Source organism: Microtus oregoni, unplaced genomic scaffold (assembly GCF_018167655.1).
Source record: "Microtus oregoni isolate MIOR12 unplaced genomic scaffold, Mior012 000002F_ref0000024, whole genome shotgun sequence".
In the NCBI taxonomy this organism is placed as follows: Eukaryota; Metazoa; Chordata; class Mammalia; order Rodentia; family Cricetidae; genus Microtus; species Microtus oregoni.
This window is the reverse complement of record NW_024543061.1, coordinates 60519536-60541170: the sequence shown is the minus strand read 5'-3', so window position 1 is coordinate 60541170 and position 21635 is coordinate 60519536. Positions and strand designations below refer to the sequence as shown.

The window sequence follows — 21635 nt, the reverse complement described above, 5'->3', positions numbered from 1 at the left end:
AAACTGCAGACACTAACTGATGGAAATGCTCTAGCATTAGAAGCCCAAGTCCTTATCATTTCCTTTACATATGCATTGTGCAAGCCAAAATTAACAACAGCTTGCTTAATTTCTTTCAGATCATTCATTGCTATTGGCGTCCTTCTAGCTTCTCTGACTCCCTTTGAGCCTTTAGAAGTTGATTCTTTTTCAGAATTAAGTATAGGGTATGTCGCTAGAACCCTGGGTAAGCCAGTTCTAATAGCTGGTGGAGGCATTGTATCCTGTCCTTGTGCCTCCTTACTCTGTTCACCAGCTACAATAATTTCTCCAATCTTTTCAAATCTTTTTATCATTGTCTCTCTTAAATCCTGAATCTCCTGACCTGTATATATTTCCAGTGATTTCACTGAGGCATCAATTTTTTGGTCCCCATTCTGCACCTGTGATTCCAGAGCTTTAATTTTTTTCCTTCAAAGATAACATGTCCTCCTTAAACTTTTCTTGTATATCAGGTAGATTCTCATCTTGTAGGTACAGTCTGTCTGTTACCTTATCAAAACTTTGTGATAAAGTCTGAAGGTCAAATTCAACAGCCCGAACCCTTTCATGTAACTTTCTAATACCCTTGGATATGGAGTCAGTTTTGTCTGTCATAGTATCCACTTGTTCAGATAACCTCTGATTTTCAATAATTTTAATCCTGTCAATTATTTGTTCATTATTAGTTCATAAAGATTCTATCATTCTTAGGAGTGCCATATTCTTCCTTAATGATAGAATATGGAAAAGAAAACTGAAACCTAGTAACAAGCAAATTAAGGTATCCCCATAATCATATAAACCTTGTATGATGTAATCCATTGTATTAGTAAATATAATTTTACTAATCCATTGTATTAGTGAAAACAAAGCAGTAAAATTTGCGTTAGAAACGAAAACGGCCATATTACCTATTATCCAGCAGGTGGCGCTGTTGCCGAGTTGCGATGAAAACGGGGTCCTGTTTCAGTGCCTTAGTAGATGTTAAAAACTGGAAAATGCAAGTTTCTCAACAAGGTAAATGTAATTAAATCAATTCCAGAGACAGAACCAGAAACCCAGAATCCAGGGGTAGAGAAGAGCAACCTGGAAGCGGCTTATGCCTCCACGTGACAGAGTCACCCTGAGGGGTTGCAGCTTTCAGCAACTGCATGCTCTGGTTCGCGCCACTTAAGAGCTGTGCTTGCAAGGGAGATTTAAAAACAACTCAGAAAAGAGCAAACCACGCGGGCAGAGACTACGCGGGCCTGTGGAGTTTAAATCCATGTGGGGAGACCAAGGCCCCCGCTGCAAGGCACAGGCGGCAGCTGAGGGAGGGCTCCCGCCAAGCCGAACTCACAGCCGGTAGCCGAGCGGGGAAAGGAGAGGTTCTAAAACCAAACATTGGGCACCAAAATGAAGGCGTAAGTCACAAAAAATGCCACACCAGTTTGGAATTATGATTAATAGGGTGGTATTTATTTAAAGGGGAAAAAACTTACAGATCACTGTCCCAGGCAACAGCCCTCTATGCAACCAGGAAGGGAGTCTAGTCGCCAGCGGAGCAGGAAGTGAAGAGAGAGGGGAGAGGGAAGTGGCCGCTTTTTTAAAGGGAGAGAGACCACGCCCCAATGGGCTGGTATCTCAGCAGCTATAGGCTGGAGGAGTGGGAGGACCTCCTGCAACAGGCCTGCTTAGGTGAAGAAGCTCCTCAGGAAGGGACAGAAGACCCTGGCTGGGACTATGGTGCCTGAGCATTGGCAGGAACATCTGCTACCAGCTTTGTTTCTAGTCTGGCTGCACTGACTGTAACCCCGTAGGGGCAGACATCCACTTCCGTTTCCTCCTAGTGTCCCTCGGAGTGGAATTCATCATTGGAGATAGGAAAAAAAAAGGGGGGGGTGGACACGGATATTTTAACAGGGTTCTCTAGAGGAAAAGAATCGATAGAATGACTATTAAAAGGGGGTTATTAGATTGGCTTACTCAATGTGGTATGTGTAATCCAACAATGGCTGCCTTCATACTGGAGAGCTGAAAACCCCATAACTGTTTATTCCACGAGTCCAGCTGGATGCCTTAGCAGTCCTAGTCTGGTTCTCTAGGCCTGACGGACTCCTGGAGAGCCACTGGTCTTTGGCTCATGTTGGAAGAATGGATTAGCTGGGTTCCAGTATCAGGAAAGGAATGTACTAGTGCAGGAGCTGCGGCCCCAGCGGCAGAGTACATGAACTCACCAGCAAAACGTGCAAACAAGGAGGCCAAAAGCAAACCTTGGGCTCCTTTTATCCGGCTGCCCCCAGAAGGTACCACACATTCAGGGTGGGTCTTCCCACTTCAGATAACCTGACCAAGAAACTCCCTCACATGTGAGCCCTGTGGCTTCTCTTGATTCCAGCTCCATTCGAGTTGACATCCAAGATGAACCATCATGCCCACACACTCCAGAGGCATAGACGGGAGGATCAGGAGTTCAAAACCATCCTCGGGTACACAGTGAGTTTGAGACCAGCCTGGACTGTATGAGTTATAGTCCCCAGTCTACCCAAAGGTAGGGGTTGAGGGGCAGAGAAGGTAGAGGTGGGGAGAGAGCATACTTACCAATGCCCATTCCAGAGAATAACTTGTCTGCCCAAGTGCTGGGGCAGTTGGCTTACAGGGTCATGTCCACTCCACATCTTCTCTCTATGGGCCCATCAGCTGCTGCGTCCAGTTTTGCCCATTTTAAATTACACTTTGATCTGCTTCAGTCTAGGTAGGGTGTGAAGCACCGATTCATTAAAGGGCTGAATCTCTTGGGAGAATAGAAACAAAGATTAAATTCCAGGCATTCTGGATTGGTGAGGTGACTCAGTAATGGTACTTGCCACCAAGCCTGATTACCTGAGTTTGATCCTCAAGATCCATTGTGGTAGAAGGAGCAGACCAGTTCCCACAATTGCGCTGTGAACTCCACACTTACATGGTAACACATGTGTGCACACACACACTCCCACACATACTATAAATAAATAGATGATAGATAGATGGATGGATAGATAGATGAAAGAGATGATAGATGGATAGATGGATGGATAGATAGATAGATAGATAGATAGATGATAAAGATGATAGATAGATGGATAGATGGATGGATGGATAGATAGATAGATAGATAGATAGATAGATAGATAGATAGATAGATAGATGGATGGGTGGATAGATAGACAGACAGACAGATGAATTAGTAAATAAATAAGTGAATGTAAAATCCAGGCATCCGAGAACAAAAAAACGGTGTTAGACTGGGCAAATAGGAAGTCAGATGAGGCCTACTAACAGTGGAACTGTCTAAACGCACTGAGCACGCACTGCCTGAAAGAGACAGTGTTCCTCTCGCCAGCACTGTCAGACACAAACTTCCCATTCCACAGGCAGGTGTCTGACCACCACTACCTTTCAGATGAGGCAGCCAAGGCATAGAGAGATCAGTGGCTTTGCCTGTGATCACAAAGGCAGGAAGGTAGATTCTCACGTGAGCTGCCTCCAGCTGACAAATTCAGCAATCCACAGGGTCCTCCCTGGGAGGACCAGTCTCTTGGGGAGAGGTGATCACACAATCCTTGAGCGAGATGAACAGGACACTCTCTTTGGATGGTTCTTCAAATACGCAGAAATGAAAAAGCAGTTTGCACCAGGTAAGCTCACTGTCTATGGCACATGCTCAAACCTACCACTAATCAAGCCCCCTCTGCTTTTATCAAAAAATCCTTCATGCCTCCAGCAACAGAGTTTGAATTGTTCTCCTCCCAGAAACAGACAGAGCCAGATAAATATGCATGCTAGAGGAACTTTCTTAGATAGTGAAACATGAAATATCCGCTATACGCTCATGTGTTTCAACACCTGGTCCCTTGACGGTAGTCCTGTCTGAGAAAGTTGTGAAAGGAGATGAAGCCTTCCAGGAGGAAGTATGTGATTGGTGGGTGGGGTTTGATGTTTTATAACCCAGCTCCACTTCCTGTTCTCTCTCTGCTTCTGGACTGATGATGCAGTGTGGTCGTCCAGTCTCATGTTCTGCTGCTGGGCCTCCTCCAGCATGATAAACTTCAGCCCAGAACGAACCCTTTTTCATTGGAGTTGTTTTTGTCACAGAATATAATCCAGCAACAAAAAGAAACCAAGACATAAATTAGTGCCAGGAGTGGGGTTGTTGTTCTGCTAAACCTGACCATGTGGTGCACAGGCTTTGGAATACGTTTATGCGAGGGATATGGAAGAATTTGCAGTTTTAGGCTAGGAAAGCTCTTGAATGCTATAAGCAGAGCTCAAGGTTGATGGAGGAAGGTCATTGGTTAAATAAAAAGAAACTGCTTGGCTCTAATTGGTTAGAAGATAGGTGGGAGGAGTAAACAGAACAGAACGCTGGGAGGAAGAGGAAGTGAGCTCAGACTCCACAGCTCTCCTCTCGGGAGCAGACGCCTCAGAGAGATGTCATGCCCCACTCCCGGGCAGAAGCACGCGATGAAGCAAGCCGCCAGGTTAGACATGCTGAATCTTTCCCGGTAAGACCGGTGCTCACAGATTATTAGAGATGGGTTGATCGGGATGTGAGAATTAGCCTGTAAGGGCTAAAGCTAAAGGGCCAAGCAGTGTTTAAATGAATACAGTTTGTGTGTTGTTATTTCGGGCATAAGCTAGCCGGGCAGGCGGCCGGGGTGCTGGGAACGCAGCCCCACCACGCCCCTTATTACTACAAAGGTGATGTTCTGAACAGATTTTGGATGATCAAAAGACTAAAGAAAATGAGGACAGCGGAGGCTTGGCTCGGGGAGTTGCATGCGGCGAACTTCTCGACCAGCGAGAAAGAACAACCACCACACGAGGATTCTTCTCAGATCACGCTTTACTGGAGTGCCCTTGGTTGAGGGGAGCAGGAAGCGAAGGGGCAGGAGACGAGGGGCAGGAAGTGAGAGGCAGGAAACGAGAGAGAGAGGCCCAAGAGCACTAAAGCAGCTGCTTATATAGGGAATTGGCACACGGGTCGCCCTGTAATTGGCTGCCACCATCAGCTGACATCAGACTGCATCGGGGACAGGCCCAAGGACCCTTATCCACCGCGTATGTGGGAAGCGGGGGACATACAGCTCCCAAAGGCAGAGCCAAATATGGAGTTGTTTATTTCCAACAAGACAGGATGTCGGCGCCATCTTGTAATGGCGATCCTGTCCGGCTCACTACAGTTGCAGAGGAGACCAAGGACTCTACCAGGAACTGGACTAGAGACCATTCAGATTATCTTTTGATAAAGAGTCTGGTTACATTCTGCCCTTGTCCTGAGAACTTGTATCCAGCTGAATTAACAAATACTAGACCAATATCCTTGACAGAGGAGATTTTGAGACAGAGGAACATTGAGACTGGGACATGGCTGCTTTCCATTATTCTTATGTAGGTCTGTAGTGGAAAAGAGCAATACTAGGGCAGCAAGAGATAAAACACATGCACAGTTTGGAGAGAAAAAGAGCACTAGGAATTTAAAGGTTGTGGCCAGGGCTCGTGCTGAAAAGGCATACTTATTAAAGGGGTTGACGTGATTAAGAGTGGCCTCTGCTCTGCACTGGGACAGCAGGAAGGCAAAGCCCTGCCCGCCAAAGGCCCAGCATGTGACAGGACAGACCTAAGGGGTTTCCTGCTCTTGGGCAGCAACTACGAAGGAAAGTTTCTACCAAGCACTGGTTTTATAGGCATAAAAAAAATGGAAGATTGGGGGTTGGTGGGTCATGGATTATTCCACGGTTTCAGACAGTGGGTGACAGGATTGAATTCCTCAAAGAGGTCCTGAGAGGCCCTCATATGAAGCTGTGAACATGGAGCCTGGGTTATGATGAAACCCCCATGATGTTGGAGGTACCACAGTAATGGAATGTCTGCCAAGGAGAATTGGATGCAAGGAGTGGAACTTGTCCAAGAGAGAAATGTGTGTTGCAGGCAACAAAGCTGGAGGGGCGGAGTTACCTCATTCTTTCAGAACTGAGATAATTTACCAGGAGTCCTAGATGCCAGACATGGAGTGAGATCATTAGCGTTTTCCCTGCTGGGTTTCAGCCATGCTTTGCCTGACTCTTGCCATGCTCTGTCCCTGTCACTCTCTTCTGTGCAATTGTCTTTTGGAAGTGTGCAGCTTGTTTCTCTGTTTTGTGTTGTTTTTAGAGGTGGTTACAGTTAAGGGATTGCCTTGAGTCTCAGAAGAGACTTCTGAAGTTGGACTAAATGCATTTCGCATCATGAGACACCCATGAGCCAACTGGCACAAGAGGCATAATATCCCCCATTGGCTAATACAGCTCAACATTTGGTTCCTAGCTGGTATTACTGTTTGGGAAAATTGTGAAGGCCTCAGGAGGCAAAGCCTTGCTGGAGGAAACACAACACCAGAGGAGGGTGGGCCTTGAGTTTTTGGGTTTTTGTTGTTTGTTTGTTTGTTTGTTTTAAGACTTATTTATCTTTTATTTTATGTATGTGAGTGTCTTGCCTGCATGTGCACTGCATGCATGCCTGGTACCTGCAGAGGGTGTTGGATCCCCTGGAACTGGAGTTACGGGCGCTTGTAAGCAGCCATGTGGGTGTCTGGAACTGAATCCAAGTCTTCTGTAAGAGCAATGAGCACTCTCAGCTGAGGAGCCGTCTCTCCAGCCACAGGCTTACTATGCTCCACAGCTGTCCTGCCTCTGCTCTGCCTGGTTTTGAGCTTGTTGATGGGCGGTAAGTCCTCTGGAACTGAGCCAAAGTGAACCTTGTCCCTGATGTCGCTTTGATTTTGTGTTTTACCACAGCGAGAGAGGAGAAACCGACACATGATAGACTGCTAGAAGGGAGGCAAGTAGAACCTGCTGATCCAACATGCCCCAAACCATCCCAGCTACCGTGCGTCTGGGGTAGTCCATGGGTAGCGTGTGGATACTGAGTCAGATTCGCCAGTTTTGAAAGCTTTTATTCCCAGAAAAATGCTAGTTTCTGTCATGCCTGGAGAGGCAGCAGGAGACGAATGTGTTAGACCAAGTGTACTGGGGGCGGGACTGGAGAACAGGTCATCAGCTTTGCCTCATAGTTCCATTCTAGGGTGTGCAGGCTCATGGTCAGGTCCTCCCCCACCCTCCTGGGAGGGGATACTTTCTCTGCGTCCTAAACAAACCCTTTGCAATGGTCCAGATGAGTTGGCCTGGAGGATTAGCACACCTAGGTGTCCTGTCTGCACACAGACGCAACAAGGCCCAAAGTTCTTCCCCATGGCCTTGGTTCTGGCAACAGCTGATACACTAACCAGGGAGCCCACGTAAGACCCCAAGAGCTAAGGTGTCTCCCTTCCCTCTCCAGTTGTTCTGGCTTAGAGGAGAGTCTCCCAAGTGTGGCTGTCAGCCTGTGAGTGCTGACTACTCTCTTCAGGAATCACAGCCAGGGTCATAGGAATTCCCATAGGACCAGATATTATTTCCCCTTTTCTCCCCTCCTTACCCTCCTTTCCCTTTCCTCTGCCTACCTTCCCCCTCCCTCCCTCCTTCCCTTCTCCTTCTTCTTTTGGATGCAGGATCTCACTCCATAGCACAACTGACCCAAAACTTGTCCTTTCTTATTTTTTTATATTATATTTTGGTCTTTTTGAATCAGGATCTCACTGTATATTGTTGGCTGGACTAGAACTCACTTTATAGACCAAGCTGGCCTTGAACTCACAGAGATTCTCCTGCCTTTGACTCCTGTATGGTAGGATTAAAGGCGTGCACCACCACTCCTGACCCCCTTCCCTTCCTTTGTTTTAAACCTAACATACTAAGAATATATATGTTTCTTTCGTTTGGGAGAAGTGAACAACACCCAAAAGGGGTGGTGGTGGTGGTGAGGGCAGTAGCCTTTTCTGTGATCAAAATACCCTGACAAAAGCAACTTAATGGAGAAAGTGTTTATTTTGGTTGCTGTGGTAGTTTGAATGTAATTGGCCCCCATAAGGTCATAGATAGTAGCACTATTGGGAGGTATGGTTTTGTCGGAGTAGGTGGCCATGTCGGAGGAAGTGTGTCACTGTCAAGGTGGACTTAGAGGTCTCATATATGCTCAAGCCATGCCCAGTGTCTCAGACCTCTTCCTGTTGCCTGTGGGTGAAGATCTCAACTCCTTTTCCAGCGCCACATCTGCCTGCTGCTGCCATGCTTCCTGCCAGCATGATAATGGATGAAATCTCAGAACTGTAAGCAAGATACCCCCAATTAAAAGTTTTCCTTTATAAGAGTTGCTATGAGTTGTAGAAATGGCTTAGTGGATTAAGAACACTGGCCGCTCTTCCAGAGATCTAAGTTCAGTTCCCAGCAACCACATGAAGGCTCACAGCCATCTACAGTGGGATCTGATGCCCTCTACTGGCATAAAGTAATATATGCAGAGAGAGTGCGCATACACATAAAAACAAACAGATGCCATGACCATAGTGCCTCTTCACGGCAACAAAAATCCCAACTAAGACAAACACAATGTTGGGGAAGTCACAGCTGTAGGGACTGAGTGGCTGGCCACATTACATCACCGTCAGTAAGTAGAGAGTGAGGAATTTTTGTGTTCAGCTTGCTCTCTCCTACTTTTTCTCTCCATCATTTAGTGTGAGTCTTTTCCCTCAATTAATCTAATCCAGAAAATCCTTCACAGACGTGCCCAGAGATCTGTCTTCAAGGCAAGCCTATATCCTGGAAGATTGACACCCAATGGAAAACAGATCTCATCAGCCCTGCCTCTGGAGTGCAGTACTGTATAGACCTCTCTAGAACATGGCCCAGGCTATGTGCCCTGCTCAGATGCACATCTTACCTGAGTAGGGTTTCCACAGGGGCCACTATTGGACTGTCTTGGACTGAGGAAGAAAAGAGGGGTGGGCTGGACGGTTAGCTGGAGCTGCGTCCATCTATCGCCTCTTCCCACTCTGTTGACAGCGAGGAGCCAGACAAAGTGAGCCCGTGTGCTCTTAGTGAGAGGTCTGCCTCCTCACATCTGCTTCTCTAGCCTTTAAACATCCTGATGCTGAGAACTCAGGAAGTGGAGCCCAAACCGCATTCTAGATCCATTCCTCCGTCGCATTCTGAAGTGATTACAGTCTCCAGACTCATGCTTTCCCTCAGACTTCCACAAAGCTTCCCCGCTCCACCGCCAGAACAAATGCTTCACTAGAGGGAAATAGTGGGACCTATTTATAACTTGACAAGGCAGCTAGAGATTTTTATGCCCATTTTAGACAGTTCTCCGATGTGGAATAGAATGTCAACTAGGCAAAGATGTGTTACCTTTGTTTATGCTGCACAATATTACTGTAACTATGTGTGTTACATTTGTTTCACCTTGCCTGCCTAAGGCACCTGATTGGTCTAATAAAAAGCTGAGTGGCCAATAACTAGGCAGAAGAGGGATACGCCATGCTGGCAGACAGAATAAGTAAGAAGAGAAATCTAGGAGGAGAGAAGAAGAGAGAAAGAGAGGGACACACCCAGGGCCAGAAGCCAGGCAACCACCTGCCATCCAAACAAGAGAAGCAATGAAAGGAAGAGATACAGAAGGAGGCCAGACGGTGGTGGCAAATGCCTTAAATCCTAGCACTCGGGAGGCAGAGGCAGACGGATCTCTGTGAGTTCGAGACCAGCCTGGTCTACCAGAGCTAGTTCCAGGACAGGCACCAAAGCTACACAGAGAAACCCTGTCTAGAAAAACAAAAAACAAAACAAAAAGAAGGAAGGAAGGGAGGGAGGGAGGGAGGGAGAGAGGGAGGGAGGGAGGGACGAAGGAAAAATGAGAGGAAGGAAGGAAGAAAAAAGAAAGGAAGAAAGGAAGAGAAAGAGATATACAGAAGGAAAGAAAGGTAAAAAGCCCTGAGCCAAAATGTAGATGAAGAGGAACAGATAATTCAAGTTATAAGAGCTAGCAAGAAACAAACATAATATAAGGCTGAGCATTCATAACTAGTAAGAAGTCTCCGTGGAGCTGGTTTGTGGCCCAAAAGAAAAAGCCTGTTGCAGTTCTTTCCTTGTCCCATGTGTCCCCAAGGAAAAAGCCTTGAACTAGAGTCTCTGAGAGGCCAAGTTCCCATAACAATTGGTTATGAAACAAAGGAATTGGTTTACTGACCTGACCAGATCTCAGAAACCACATCCCAAGTGAGAAAACTCACCGGTACCTGTCTGCTCATCTGTCTTTCTCTCAGATTAGGGGGTCACTTGCTAAAAAGATCTCTTAACTCTTCCTATTGTTAACCGCCCCCCTCCCCGCCATCAACCCCCAACAACAGTTCCGTTCACTTCATCAGTGTGATGAGTTCCTGGTCTCTTTAATGCCCGGAACTTCTCTGTTGCCCCTGACCCCGGAAAGGAGAATCTGTCACCTTGTTTGGTTTCTAGGTCAAAAGCACAGCCTTTGTTTATTACTGGTGTTTCCTTCCTCTCACCACACTGAGTTCAGAGGCAATTTCTTCATTAGGGTGACCAAACTCACTCACAGCCTGAAGTCTAGACTCGATCATGAGCTCTTGGTAGGAACCTTGTCACCAGAGTTTAGAAAAGGCTCCTGCCACCAGTTGGAGGCCAGCCTGGCCTCCCCAAAGCCTCTACTAACTCCTTTCAGCTTTCCTGTTCGTTGGGCAGCTCACTCTGGTGTTCTGGGAGGTAACAAATTTAACAGACTATAGGAACCGCCATAAAAGTGTTTAAATTTTGGGCTGAGCTAAGGCCAAACACTGGCCTCTAGTGACCTTTGCAGGCTACTAACAGCAGGGTCCTTTTATGTGCCTCCTGTTTATCGGGAGAATAACCCAGCCCTAAGTCCTTGCAGAAGAAGCCTTTCCCTCTAGAACAATCGAGGCATCAGAGTCCTGCCTGTGTGGGTGCTTTATGAGGTGTCCCGACAGAGAAGGGGAGACGAGGGTTTGCAGAGTGGAAATAGTTCTCGGGTCGCTTTGTAGTTTCTGAGTTCAAAGAGTACGCGTAAGTCACTCATCCGCACTGCATGTCCACGCGAGGTTGCTGTGCTCTGTCCTGCAAGAGCCTGCGGGGTGGTGGGCGCGGAGTCCGCGGCGCAGGAGGCAGGTGCGGGGGCCGGTCCGGCGCCGGGGAGGAGCCCTGCAGAGGGGCGTCGTGCGCGGCCGCGGGCTGCGGGGGGGGCGGGGAGGCGGCGCGGGGCGGGGCGCAGGCGGCGGAGCCCCGGGATTGCGCCCCGCGCTGGCGCTGCACTCGAGCCGTGGCCACCAACCGCGTCGCCTACTCGGGGCTGGAACTTCCAGGGGTCCCCCGCTCCAGGTCGGTGGCGGTGCCCAGACGGACGGCGGGGACTCCGTGTCTCCCAGGGCTCCCAAGCCCGCGTAGCCTGCGGCCGAGCCCGAGCTCCGGGCGCCGAGCGCCCATTAGGGCAGACCCGGCACTCCGGACGGGCAGGCTCCGACCACCGATGAGGAGTACGGGGCGGCTGCGCGAGCGGCCCGCGCGCTGAGCCGAGGCTACCCCGTCCCGCGGCCGACCCGACGCCGCAGCCCCCCCCGCAGGTAAGCTCGGGAGTGGCCCCGCGCCGGCCGAGGGCGCTGCACGACCAGGTGGCGGGAAAGGGGCGCGCGGCGACCGACACCGCGGGCTGCTGCGAACAAAGCTGGGGCCGCGCGCGGGTGCCTGGCGCGGGCAGGTGGGGCGCGGGCGTCCAGGGGCTCCGCGCTCTTTCGGCGTGTGGCCAGGAGAGGGGCTGGCACCCGGGCCGCTGCACGTCGCTTCTCCGAAGCTTGAGTCCGGAGCGGCTGTGCTTTTCCCGGCTTGGCGGGACCCAGCTGCAGTTTTCCGCGACTGTACGGCACGGAGTGTCTCGGACAGGTACCGCGAAGGGGTGACTTTAAGTTCCTGCTCCAGGCCAGCGCGGGTTGCGCCCTAGAGATGTGGTGCTGTCTGGTTCGATTGCTCCTTTGCATCTCTCTCTCCATCCTCACGGGGCGCCCCGGCGGGTATCTGGCCCAGCACTCTGGTCAGACTCAACTTTCTTGGTTATTGCATCCTTTAAAAGTCGTCATTGGACACTGCTCACTTTGCTTCTAGAACGATCGGTTCTGTTTTGCAGGCAGAGAAATTGAGGTGGCTCAGGCCCAGGGTGAGTCCTCAGTGAGTTGATGGGGGAGGAAGCCTTTGCCCTCCACTTTACCAAAGTCTTTCTTCACTGCCTTTGCTACCGGGCCACGTTGACAAAGCTCTCCGCGGTTTCCACCCTGGGTAGTTTCAGCCTGGTACCTGGAAGAAAAAGGCCCAGGGTCAAGTTACCAGTCTTCTGAACGGCTCAGGCCACCTCGGAGCCCAGCCCCCCCCCCCCCCATCTGCCAGAACGATGTCCATGCTGACTGTCAGTATAGGAGCGGATATAGCAAGCAGGCAGCGGCTCACTCCTTGTCAGATACCAGCGTTCATACAGGCTCATGTGGAAGCGTAGGATTCCTTTTTTGTGACTGGCCAGGTAGCACAGGGCTCCTGGAGGAGGAGGTACACTCTCAGAAAGCTGGAGAACCTTCTCCTGCACCCGCAGTCGCTGCATGGATCCACCCGGAGAGTGGATTATTTATCGAAGAAGTGACCCTGATCTCAGGCACAGGCTGAGGATGCCAGTCTGGCAGTCACAGGTCTGACTTGGCGAACACTCCACCTTGGTGTAAGGCTGGCTGGAGGGAAGGCTGGGTGATGGTTTTCTTTTATTTCAAAATAGTGTCCCATCTCTCTTTGACACATAATTGGTAGTTATAATTAGCAAGGAGGTACAATTTAAAAGGCAATGTCTAGAGACCCTGAGGGCCAGTGTGAGAAGTAAGGCAGTGTGGGGGTCTTCATAGGATGTGAAGGGCAGGAGGTGTACCTGAAGCCCGGGCTCCTAACCAACAGGTGCAGGTGGCTGTCTCCATGAGGGACTGTGGGAGGCCTCCTTTAGCTTTTGTTTTGTTTTAAGGGTAGCCCTGACTATCCTGGAACTAACATTGTAAACGAGGCTGACCTCAAACTCAGAGATCCGCCTGCTTCTGTCTCCCGAGTGCTGGGATTAAAGGGGAATGGCACCATGCACAACCCTCTTACCCCCCCTTCCCCTTCTCCCCTTAAAGTCAGAGGCTCTGGGACACAGTGTGGGGGTTTTCGTGTCAAGGGAACCCATCCAGGTGTAGAAGAGCCTGCCGGCACTTTCCTGTCTGCTCAATTCCCGGTTTCCCAGGCTCAGCTCCTAAGTATGTGAGTGATGGTGTTTGCTCAGGGTGCTGTAAACCAACTCCGTCTTTAGTGTATGTGTAGTTGTGACTCCTTCCAGGGTTTCTCACTGCTCTGAAACAATCCTTCGCTTAAACACTTTCTGTCTAGGAAGCATAAAAGCTACAGGTGATGCCGGAGTATAGCTCAGTGGTAGAGTGTGTGCTTGTTGTGTCTTTCAGGTCCTCTTTCCCATCCCACGAACAACACACGAAAGAGAGAGGGAGAGGGAGGGAGAGGGAGACAGAGAGGGAGACGGGGGGGGGGGGGGGAGAGCACTTTCTAATTCCCAAAATTTCTGGTAGACATATACTGGGAAAAGAAAACCAGAATTGTTCTTCACCGGTGTATTCCATCCTTCTCTTAGCCCAGTGGCAATGATTTTGTTTTCTTGTTTGCAGTGCTGGGGTTGGAACACAGGGCCCTGAGTGTGCCAGGCAAGTACTCCATGGCTGAGCTCATTCCTAGCCCAAAAGCGTTTTAAAATGATTTTGTTGTTTGTTTTTCTTTAAAGGGGAGGCTAGCCTGGTGCGTCCTGACTTTGACTTCAAGGATGCCTCAGGACTGCTATTTTCCGACTTCCGTAGTGCGGCCGGAGGCAATCCACCATTCTGAGTTTGCTCTCCTGGTTCTTTTTGCACCACTATTATTCATCTCCTTAATCTTCTCTAGAAGTCCTCAGCATCCACCGCCCCGCACTTCAGGGGCTCCCCTTGTGACGTGAGGAGCAGAGGTGTATTTCGGGTCTCTCAGGGCTTAGAAGGGCTGTAGATGTGAAAATCCTTGCTTGGCGAGAGTGCTGGGAGCCACACATCCAGTCATCAGAGGTTGCTTTCCATTGAGCATTTCCAGACGGTGCTGGGAGCCCAGAGAATCCAGGGCATAGAGATGGTGTTCAGGGTGAAGGCCTGGACCCTTCTCTGAGACACTCCTCCATGCCTCTCCTAGCAACATGTTGGTGGAGTCTCAGAAATGGACCTGCTGTGGACTCAGTTCTGGCTGGCTCTTTTCCTTCAGCAAGAAACGCCCGCTGTGCCAGAGAGCAGGTGACTGCCCTGCTCTTCCCAAGCCGTCGCCACCCCTGGGCGGCTGTTTACCTGGCTAAATTTAAACCTCCACCCTCTGAATCCCAGCCTGACCCCCTGGCTCACCGGCTGCTGTGGCTGCGTTTCCCGACTTCGTCCCTGTGGTTACAGTCTGGTCTTTTTGTGCTGTGTGAGTCCTCTTTCAGGCTTTCTAAAGTTGGCTTCTCTCCTCCCTCCTTCTCCACCCCTGTGGCTTTCTTCTTGACTCTCGCCTGCTGGCTGATTTAGAACCTGGGTCGGTGCTGGTGGGAGCCTCGCCCTGACGCCCTTCCAGATGCCATGCATGAAAGTTTCAGAGGGGCTGCTCGCAGGCTGCTACTGCAAGCCCTAGGGGCACTGACTGTGCCACACCCGGTTCTGGGGTCCCCTCACTTACTATGGTGCTGGCTACAGCCACGAAAGGGGGCTTCAAGAGACATTTTTCTGAGTTCGGCACATCCCAACTGCAAACCCCAAAGACCTCACCTGTCCTGTGTACCCTGATCTTTGTATCTTTGTTTTCTTCTGGATTTTTGCCCTCGTTTCTGTTTTGGAGATGGGATGTACATTATACTCTCTCTCCTTTGGCAATGATTTTTTGTATAGCAGGTTGTCTTAGAGGCCCTTCAGTTCTGACCCCGTCCTCTGCACAGCTTTGCCTTGCGGTTTGTGGAAGTTATAATATTGTGGCTCCGGCCCGGGTGGGAGGCCAGCGGGAGTCCGGGGTGTGTGCCCCTGGAGGTGAGCGAGGTGCTGAGAGGAAGGCCTGGGCCTTGTCCCTTCACGGTTCCTGTTTCACAAAGCCGGGTCTAATGGGCAGGTTTTGTGGTCACACCTCTAGAGCCTTTGGTTGGCCTCCTGGTCCATCCCAGCCCCAGGGATCTCTGTGGGTAGGTAGCATCCTGAAGATTATGACAGGGCTCTTTGTCTATAGCTTCAGGTGACTTGGACATAGGTACCTGTTTTGTTTTTATTGTTTCTTTGTTTTGCAATTTAGGCATTGAATTAGGAGGGGTTGTAAAGCTTAAAAAGTTAAATCATTTGTCTTTGAGTTCCTCATTTGAAAGTTTTCTTCTCAGTAGCTTCATTGAACCTGGAATACAAACCCCTAAACTGTTGTTTGTGTGGTTCATAAGCTCAGAGCGCCTCTAACCAGGACTGTGGGCGGGTGGTGGCTGAGTTTGGGTTAGAAGAGCCGCTGACTTAGGTTGGTTCAGCAACGGCACCTTCCCCAGCTCGCCGACAGTTGACCTGCAGACGCTAAGTTAGAGTTGTCGTCAGGGAAGAATTTAGTAAATCTTTACTCAGAATTTCCCGACAAACTCCTCAGCAGTGTTGAAAATAGCACAGCACAGCACAGAACATCATAAAGCTATTGAGGCCGGGCTGGTGGTGGTCCTGATGTTGCGGATCCTCACTGAGCTCGCTCACATTGAGAGGAAGTCCATTATGGCTGTGCCTCTGGGCTGTGCTGCTCCTGTCTCCCTGTGTTCCGTTCTTGAGCTAGATGTAGGAAAGAGCCTGGCATCCTAACCTCCTCCTCACCCCAGAGGGGAGGAGGCTGCCAATCGTGGGAAGGATGGAGCACAGCCGGGAGTCCATCACCCATGCACCTTGAAGACTTTCCCCACATTGGTTAAGAAGTTGCTCTTGGGAAATTTTGAGTAATCTGTCTTGTTTGGAGTTTGAGCCCTTCAGTCAAGGTAATGAACCCTTAAAGGACGTCATCTAGGAGCTGCTGTGTGGAAGGTTGGGAAGGGAGGGAGACTCTGAGCGATACACTCTGAGCCAGGAGCAAGAACAAGCTGGGGTGGGGGGTGGAGAGATTGCTCAACAGTTGAGATCACTTGTTGCTCTGGTAGAGGACCTGGGTTCAGTTCCCAGCAGCCCCATGGTGGTTCACAACCTTCTAGTTCCAGGGGATCTGATGCCCTCTTCTGAATGCTAAGCACACCAGGCACATACATGGTAAATAAACATATGTAAGCTAAATATTCACATTCATAAACTAAAAAATAAATCTAAGAAAATAATAAATGGAACAAATTGGAACTACAGAGACCGAGGCCAAGGCTCCATGGTACTTCATGGACCTGGGTGTGAACCGCCATTGAACCGCCACCCCCCAGCTGCACAGTCTTAGGTGAGCAGGGGCTGTAAAACTACACCACTACATCAGTTCCAGTTCCGGTTCCGGTTCCGTTCTGCGCTCTACTCGCTATGCGCTAGGGGAACTAGGCTGAAAATTTCAAAACACACAAACACAGACAGAGACAGACAGACAGGCAGGGCTTGAGACAAGACTGCCAAAAATGCCCACTTATTGTGCTCTGGGGCAGCTTATATAGGGCTCTGGCCATGCCCCAGCTCTCGGGATCTTTCAGCTGCAGACCCACTCCCCTGCCATTAGGATCTCAGAGCAGAGGAAAACAAGTTGTTTACAAGAAATTCAGGGTCTGGTGGTCCGCAGTCCCCAACAAGGGGCAGTTGACTTCTTTTCCTCAGCTTCCATATTCGTAGGCTGGTAACAGTATCTCACACCTATCCTCCGTGTGGCTGTGTGGCAGGTTGTGATGAAGGGAGGGGGGTGGAGAGAGAGAAATGAAAGGGAAAGAGTAGTGAAAGGGAAAGATAGTAGCGGTGTCCTTGTTTTACATGTAGCCCTCAAGCCAGACCTGCTGCATCAGCGTTTCACTAACACTCAAGGAAGATGAGGACCAAAGAGACAGATAGGGCAACAGGTAGAGGAGATGGCTATGTAACCCCGGTAACAGAAGTTCAGGCCCTGGAACCCACGGGATGAAGAGCACTGACCCCAACACAGTTGACCTTTGACTTCTGCTTGCACACACATGTGCGGACAAGCTCACAACCCGAACTGTGAAAGGAGGCACGTGACCTACACCTGACCTGGAAGGACATCCCATCCCAGAGGCATTTAAATTCATGACTTTAAAACTCATGCTGCAACCTCAGAAATGTCAGAAAGCTGGCTGCTGTGCGGTCCTTCTACTGGACGATACGGGTGGATACAGGGCTGTTTAACTGGTCATCTGTGGTCGACAGCAGGGTCCGCCAGCTTTCCCTGGTATCCGGTCCTTTTCCAGTGTGCCACATCTGGGGGGTGGACCAAATCTTTTAAGTTGTCAGGGCCCAGATAAAGTTCTTTAACTTGTTGGGGCCCAGAGGCTGTGTCCCCCACAATGCTCTCTACCTCGACTCTGATCTGGTGGCTCAAGGACTAGGCCACTGTACTGGATCTTAGTTACATCCTCCTCCTCTCATTTCTGCTTTGCATGGAGACTTCTCACGCTTCCTGGCCACACTCTCCCCTCTTTTCAGTGACCTAAAACACAGCCAAGACCTAGCGCCACGGCCAGAAAAACCCTTCACGCCTGCCTTCTGCCTGCCAGGCCAGCTTCTGTCCACACACCTCTCGCCTGCTGCTGACACCTCATGCCTGCGGTGTGACACCTGTGCCATGGTCCGAGGTTGCCTTGTCTACCTGTCAACTCTGGCTGCAAATCTGCCCCCCACCATGTTCTTATTCTTCTCCAGCGCCTCCTCAGAGCTAAACTGTCTGAGCTAAAAGTGCACAGTAAATGTGTTGTTTGGGTTGGTTTTGGCGTTTGTTTATTTGAGACAGGCTTTCATTCTGTCACCCTGACTGGGTTTAGACCAGTCTGGCCTTGAACTCACAGAGATCTTCCTTCCTCTGCTTCTATTTCCTAAGAGTTAGTCCCCACTCTGTAAAGGTGAACTCCCGGCACCTGTCTCATCCGTGCTGAGGACACTTAACATCCTGGACATGAGGTTGTGCCTTAAAGTCAGTCTGGTGTCTTAGTCTAAATAGGAGTGCTGCTTGTCTTTCTAACCGGTACAAAATAATGTATGCTAGACTCAGTAAAATAAGGCAATGCCCTGGTTGCTGTTTCCTACAGCGACCTTGTGTCATTTTCTTGGGAATGTCCTGGTTTTTGCCAAATCGAATATTTAGAGTGTCACCTTCATGTGAGGCCATCTGTTGCCTAAGTGTTTAAACTGAGTGGGTGAGCCCTAGGCAAAGGCATGTGCTCCAGGCTACCTAGACCCAAGGTTTGAGGCTCCTGGGCTCAGGGCAGCCCCCTGGAAATCAGAAGTCTAGGATATCTGCCCCTCAGTTCACTGGGGTCATGGGCCCGCGAGTGAACCAGTGCTCAGCCGCCGCCCCATGCCTGACTCTGGAGTCGTTAGGATGGTGTGAGGTGCTGAGCCTCGGGGTAGTTCACAGTCAGCAAAGGTGCCGCTCCTACCTGCGGGATGTGTGGAATGGAAACAAGACCTGGAGGTTTCTTTCAATCCACTGACGAAACACAGCCCTCGGGGACTGGGGTGACTCATATCTGGCACTTGTCTTCTTGTTTTTGTACTTCTAGGAGTGGCTTTGAAGACTTTGTAGAAGCTTGTCTGGCGAGGTGAAATAGTATCCCCAAGAACTGAAAAGAAGTTACATTCTCAAGCCAAAGTGTCGTTCCCCCCACCCCAGTCCACTTAATACTTGGCCGTTTCACAACCCTGTCATCAGAAACCGTGTCAGATAGAATGTCATCAACATGAATGTCTTCATCATGAAAGACGGGGTCAGATCTCCTATGCGCAATGCTTAGAAAATCAAGTCGTGTGTGCCCGGTGCCGGTGCAGGGGTGAAGAGGTGGCCTTGGGCAGTTTCCCCAAGCCCTGCTGACCTCGGCTTCCCTACTTGTGAGCCTCCTTTCCAGGGCTGGCATGAGGAGCAGCTGAAGGGAGTCCCGACCGCTCATGCAGAGTGCACGCGGGGCGTTCGTTGCTCGTAGAAAGGTCTCAGGAAACATTTGCACCATCATGCTTCTGAACAACCACAAAGAATGCCATTGTGCGACGGGCCAGAGAGTCAGCACAATGTAACAACCAGCAGTTTGCTATGTCTGGGAGGCAGGGTGTTGTTTTGATTCTTAAACGAGCATTAATAAGCTTCACAGACATGTCAGTTCCGTGGTAACCTGTCTCAGGTAACACTGCCTTCTCTATGTTACACAGCTGTGACCAAATCAAAATCCCTGGTCAGGGCCTGAGCTGGCAGCTTTGAGTGCGTCCTTGCAGTGGGGTTATGAGAGCACACTGTTAGGTGTTCTGTGGCTCTCATAGGCTCACCCTCAAAACCGTTTTGTGGAGATGGACCCCCTCTGACCTCTGACTCGTTGGAACACTGGCCTCTGAGAACATACGTGGGCTTCCTTCCAGGACTGAGAGCTGGGGAGAAACTCTAAGCCTCTCACACTCTCTGCACCTCTCTCTCTGCCCCATCCTGTCTTGCCACAGAGTAAGAGGGTTGTGGTAGGGAATCTAGGCAGGGCCTCAGTGCTTGCTGGGCAGATGTTCTGCCATTAGCATTTATTTCCCCATGCCCCCTTTTCCGTTTTGATCAACTTTATTGACATGTAACTGGCATGCAGTGAAATTCACATGTTGGAAGTGTGTAAGTCGGTAAATTGGGACAAATGTATATGTCAATTAAATTATCCCCTTACCCCCAAGACATCCGTATTTCCCCAGCAAATTCCCCTTACAGCATAGTACACACTGCCCACTGTGAACCCAGGCAGCTGCATGTGGTTTGGGTCATTGGAGATGATACTTACCTGTCCCCAGATTACATCACTTGATTTATACGAGGATCGGGGGTTTCTCCTTCACTGCTCAACTTCTTTTGCCTGACAAGATGTCTGTGAGACCTGTCTGGGTTGTCTTAAAGTCGTTTTATTACCAACATTTGCCTATGTTTTCATTTTGGTTATTCTAGGTTGTTACAGCAGTCTCTCTGTGTGTGTATGTGCGTGTGTGCTGTGCGTGTCTCTGTACTTATGTGTGAATGTGTGTGTACTTGTGAATGAGTGAGTGTGTATACTCGTGTGTGTGCACATGTGCACACTTGTGTGTGCATGCATGCTTTGCAGCTAAAGATAGACATGATGCCCTCTTCAACCACTCTCCATGTATTTTTGAGACAGGGTCTCTCACTGAATCTGGATCTCACCAACTCAGCTAAACTGCCTGCTAGTGAGATCCAGGGTGGTTCTACTCCTGTCTCCCTGGCGCTGGGATTACAGGTGCGCTTTGCCACCCCCAGCTCCAGTCTCTGGCACTGGGGTTACAGGTGCGCTTTACCACGCCCAGCTGTTTCTCATGGGTGCTGGGGTCTGGATGCAGATCCTCAGTGAGGCAAACCTGCCCAAGCCACCCATCCCCCGCCTAGATCTCAGACTTTTCCTATTGATGTTTAGTCTAGTTTTGTTAAACAACACCTTTGATGTAGAAGGGAGCTGTGGGCTGCGTTCCGCCTGGCCACCGGCTAGCTTATGCCCCGAAATAACAACACGGAAACTGTATTCTTTTAAACACTGCCTGGCCCATTATATCTAGCCTCTTCTTGGGTAACTCTCACATCTTGCTTAACCCATATTTAGTAATCTGTGTAGCACCACGAGGCAGTAGCTTACCAGGAAGGATTCTAGCCTACGTCCATTTTGGTCCGGAGCTTCATCGCGTCTGCCCTCACTTCCTTCTACCCAGCATTCTGTTCTGTCTACTCCACCCACCTAAGGGCTGGCCTATCAAATAGGCCAAGGCAGTTTCTTTATTAACCAATAAAATTAACTCCTCCATCACTTTGAACTTTTTATTTTGATCTAATTTTGAACTTACAGAAATATTGAAAGAATAGTATGGAAAATTTTTACATACTTTCACTTAGTTTTCCCCAATATTTCCCATCAACAGTACACTTCAATGGGAAATTAACTTTCTTACAGTGTTATTGATAAATTCATGGCCCTTATTCCAATTTCACAAATTTTTCCTAAGTATTTCCTCTGGCTCTAAATCCAATAAAATATCTCATACTAAATTCAGTTGCAATGTTGATGTCATCATCATCTCCTCTGTTCCTCTTTCTTTGACCAGGTCTCCCTGTGTAGCCTAGGCTAGCCTCGAACTCACAATTCTGTTCTACTTCATGTCCCTGAATGCCGAGATTACAGCTATCCCCTGGAATGCTCTTGGACATTTTTATTTTTATTATTTATTTATTTTTCCATGCCAATCCCAGTTCCCCCTCCCTCCTCTCCTCCTGTTCTCCCTTTTCCCCCACCATACTCCCCTCTGCCCCTTAGAGAGGGCAAGGCCTCCCCTGGGAAGTCAACTAAGTCTGTCCCATCATCTCACTGAGGAAGGGCTAGCCATGCTTAGGCTGAGCAAGGTATCTCTCCATAGAGAATGGGCTCCACAAAGTCAG

The 21635-nt window shown here is 49.6% G+C and overlaps 1 protein-coding gene across 1 annotated transcript in view; it reads left to right on the top strand.

The window, feature by feature from the left end:
• Nucleotides 1–11247: 11247 nt before the first annotated feature.
• Wnt5b (Wnt family member 5B) overlaps nucleotides 11248–21635 on the top strand; it is a 105401-nt gene continuing 95013 nt past the window's right edge. Inside the window, exon 1 of the mRNA XM_041634576.1 lies at nucleotides 11248–11545. The gene's annotated coding sequence lies outside the window, so the exon portion shown is untranslated. The remainder of the gene's footprint in view (nucleotides 11546–21635) is intronic.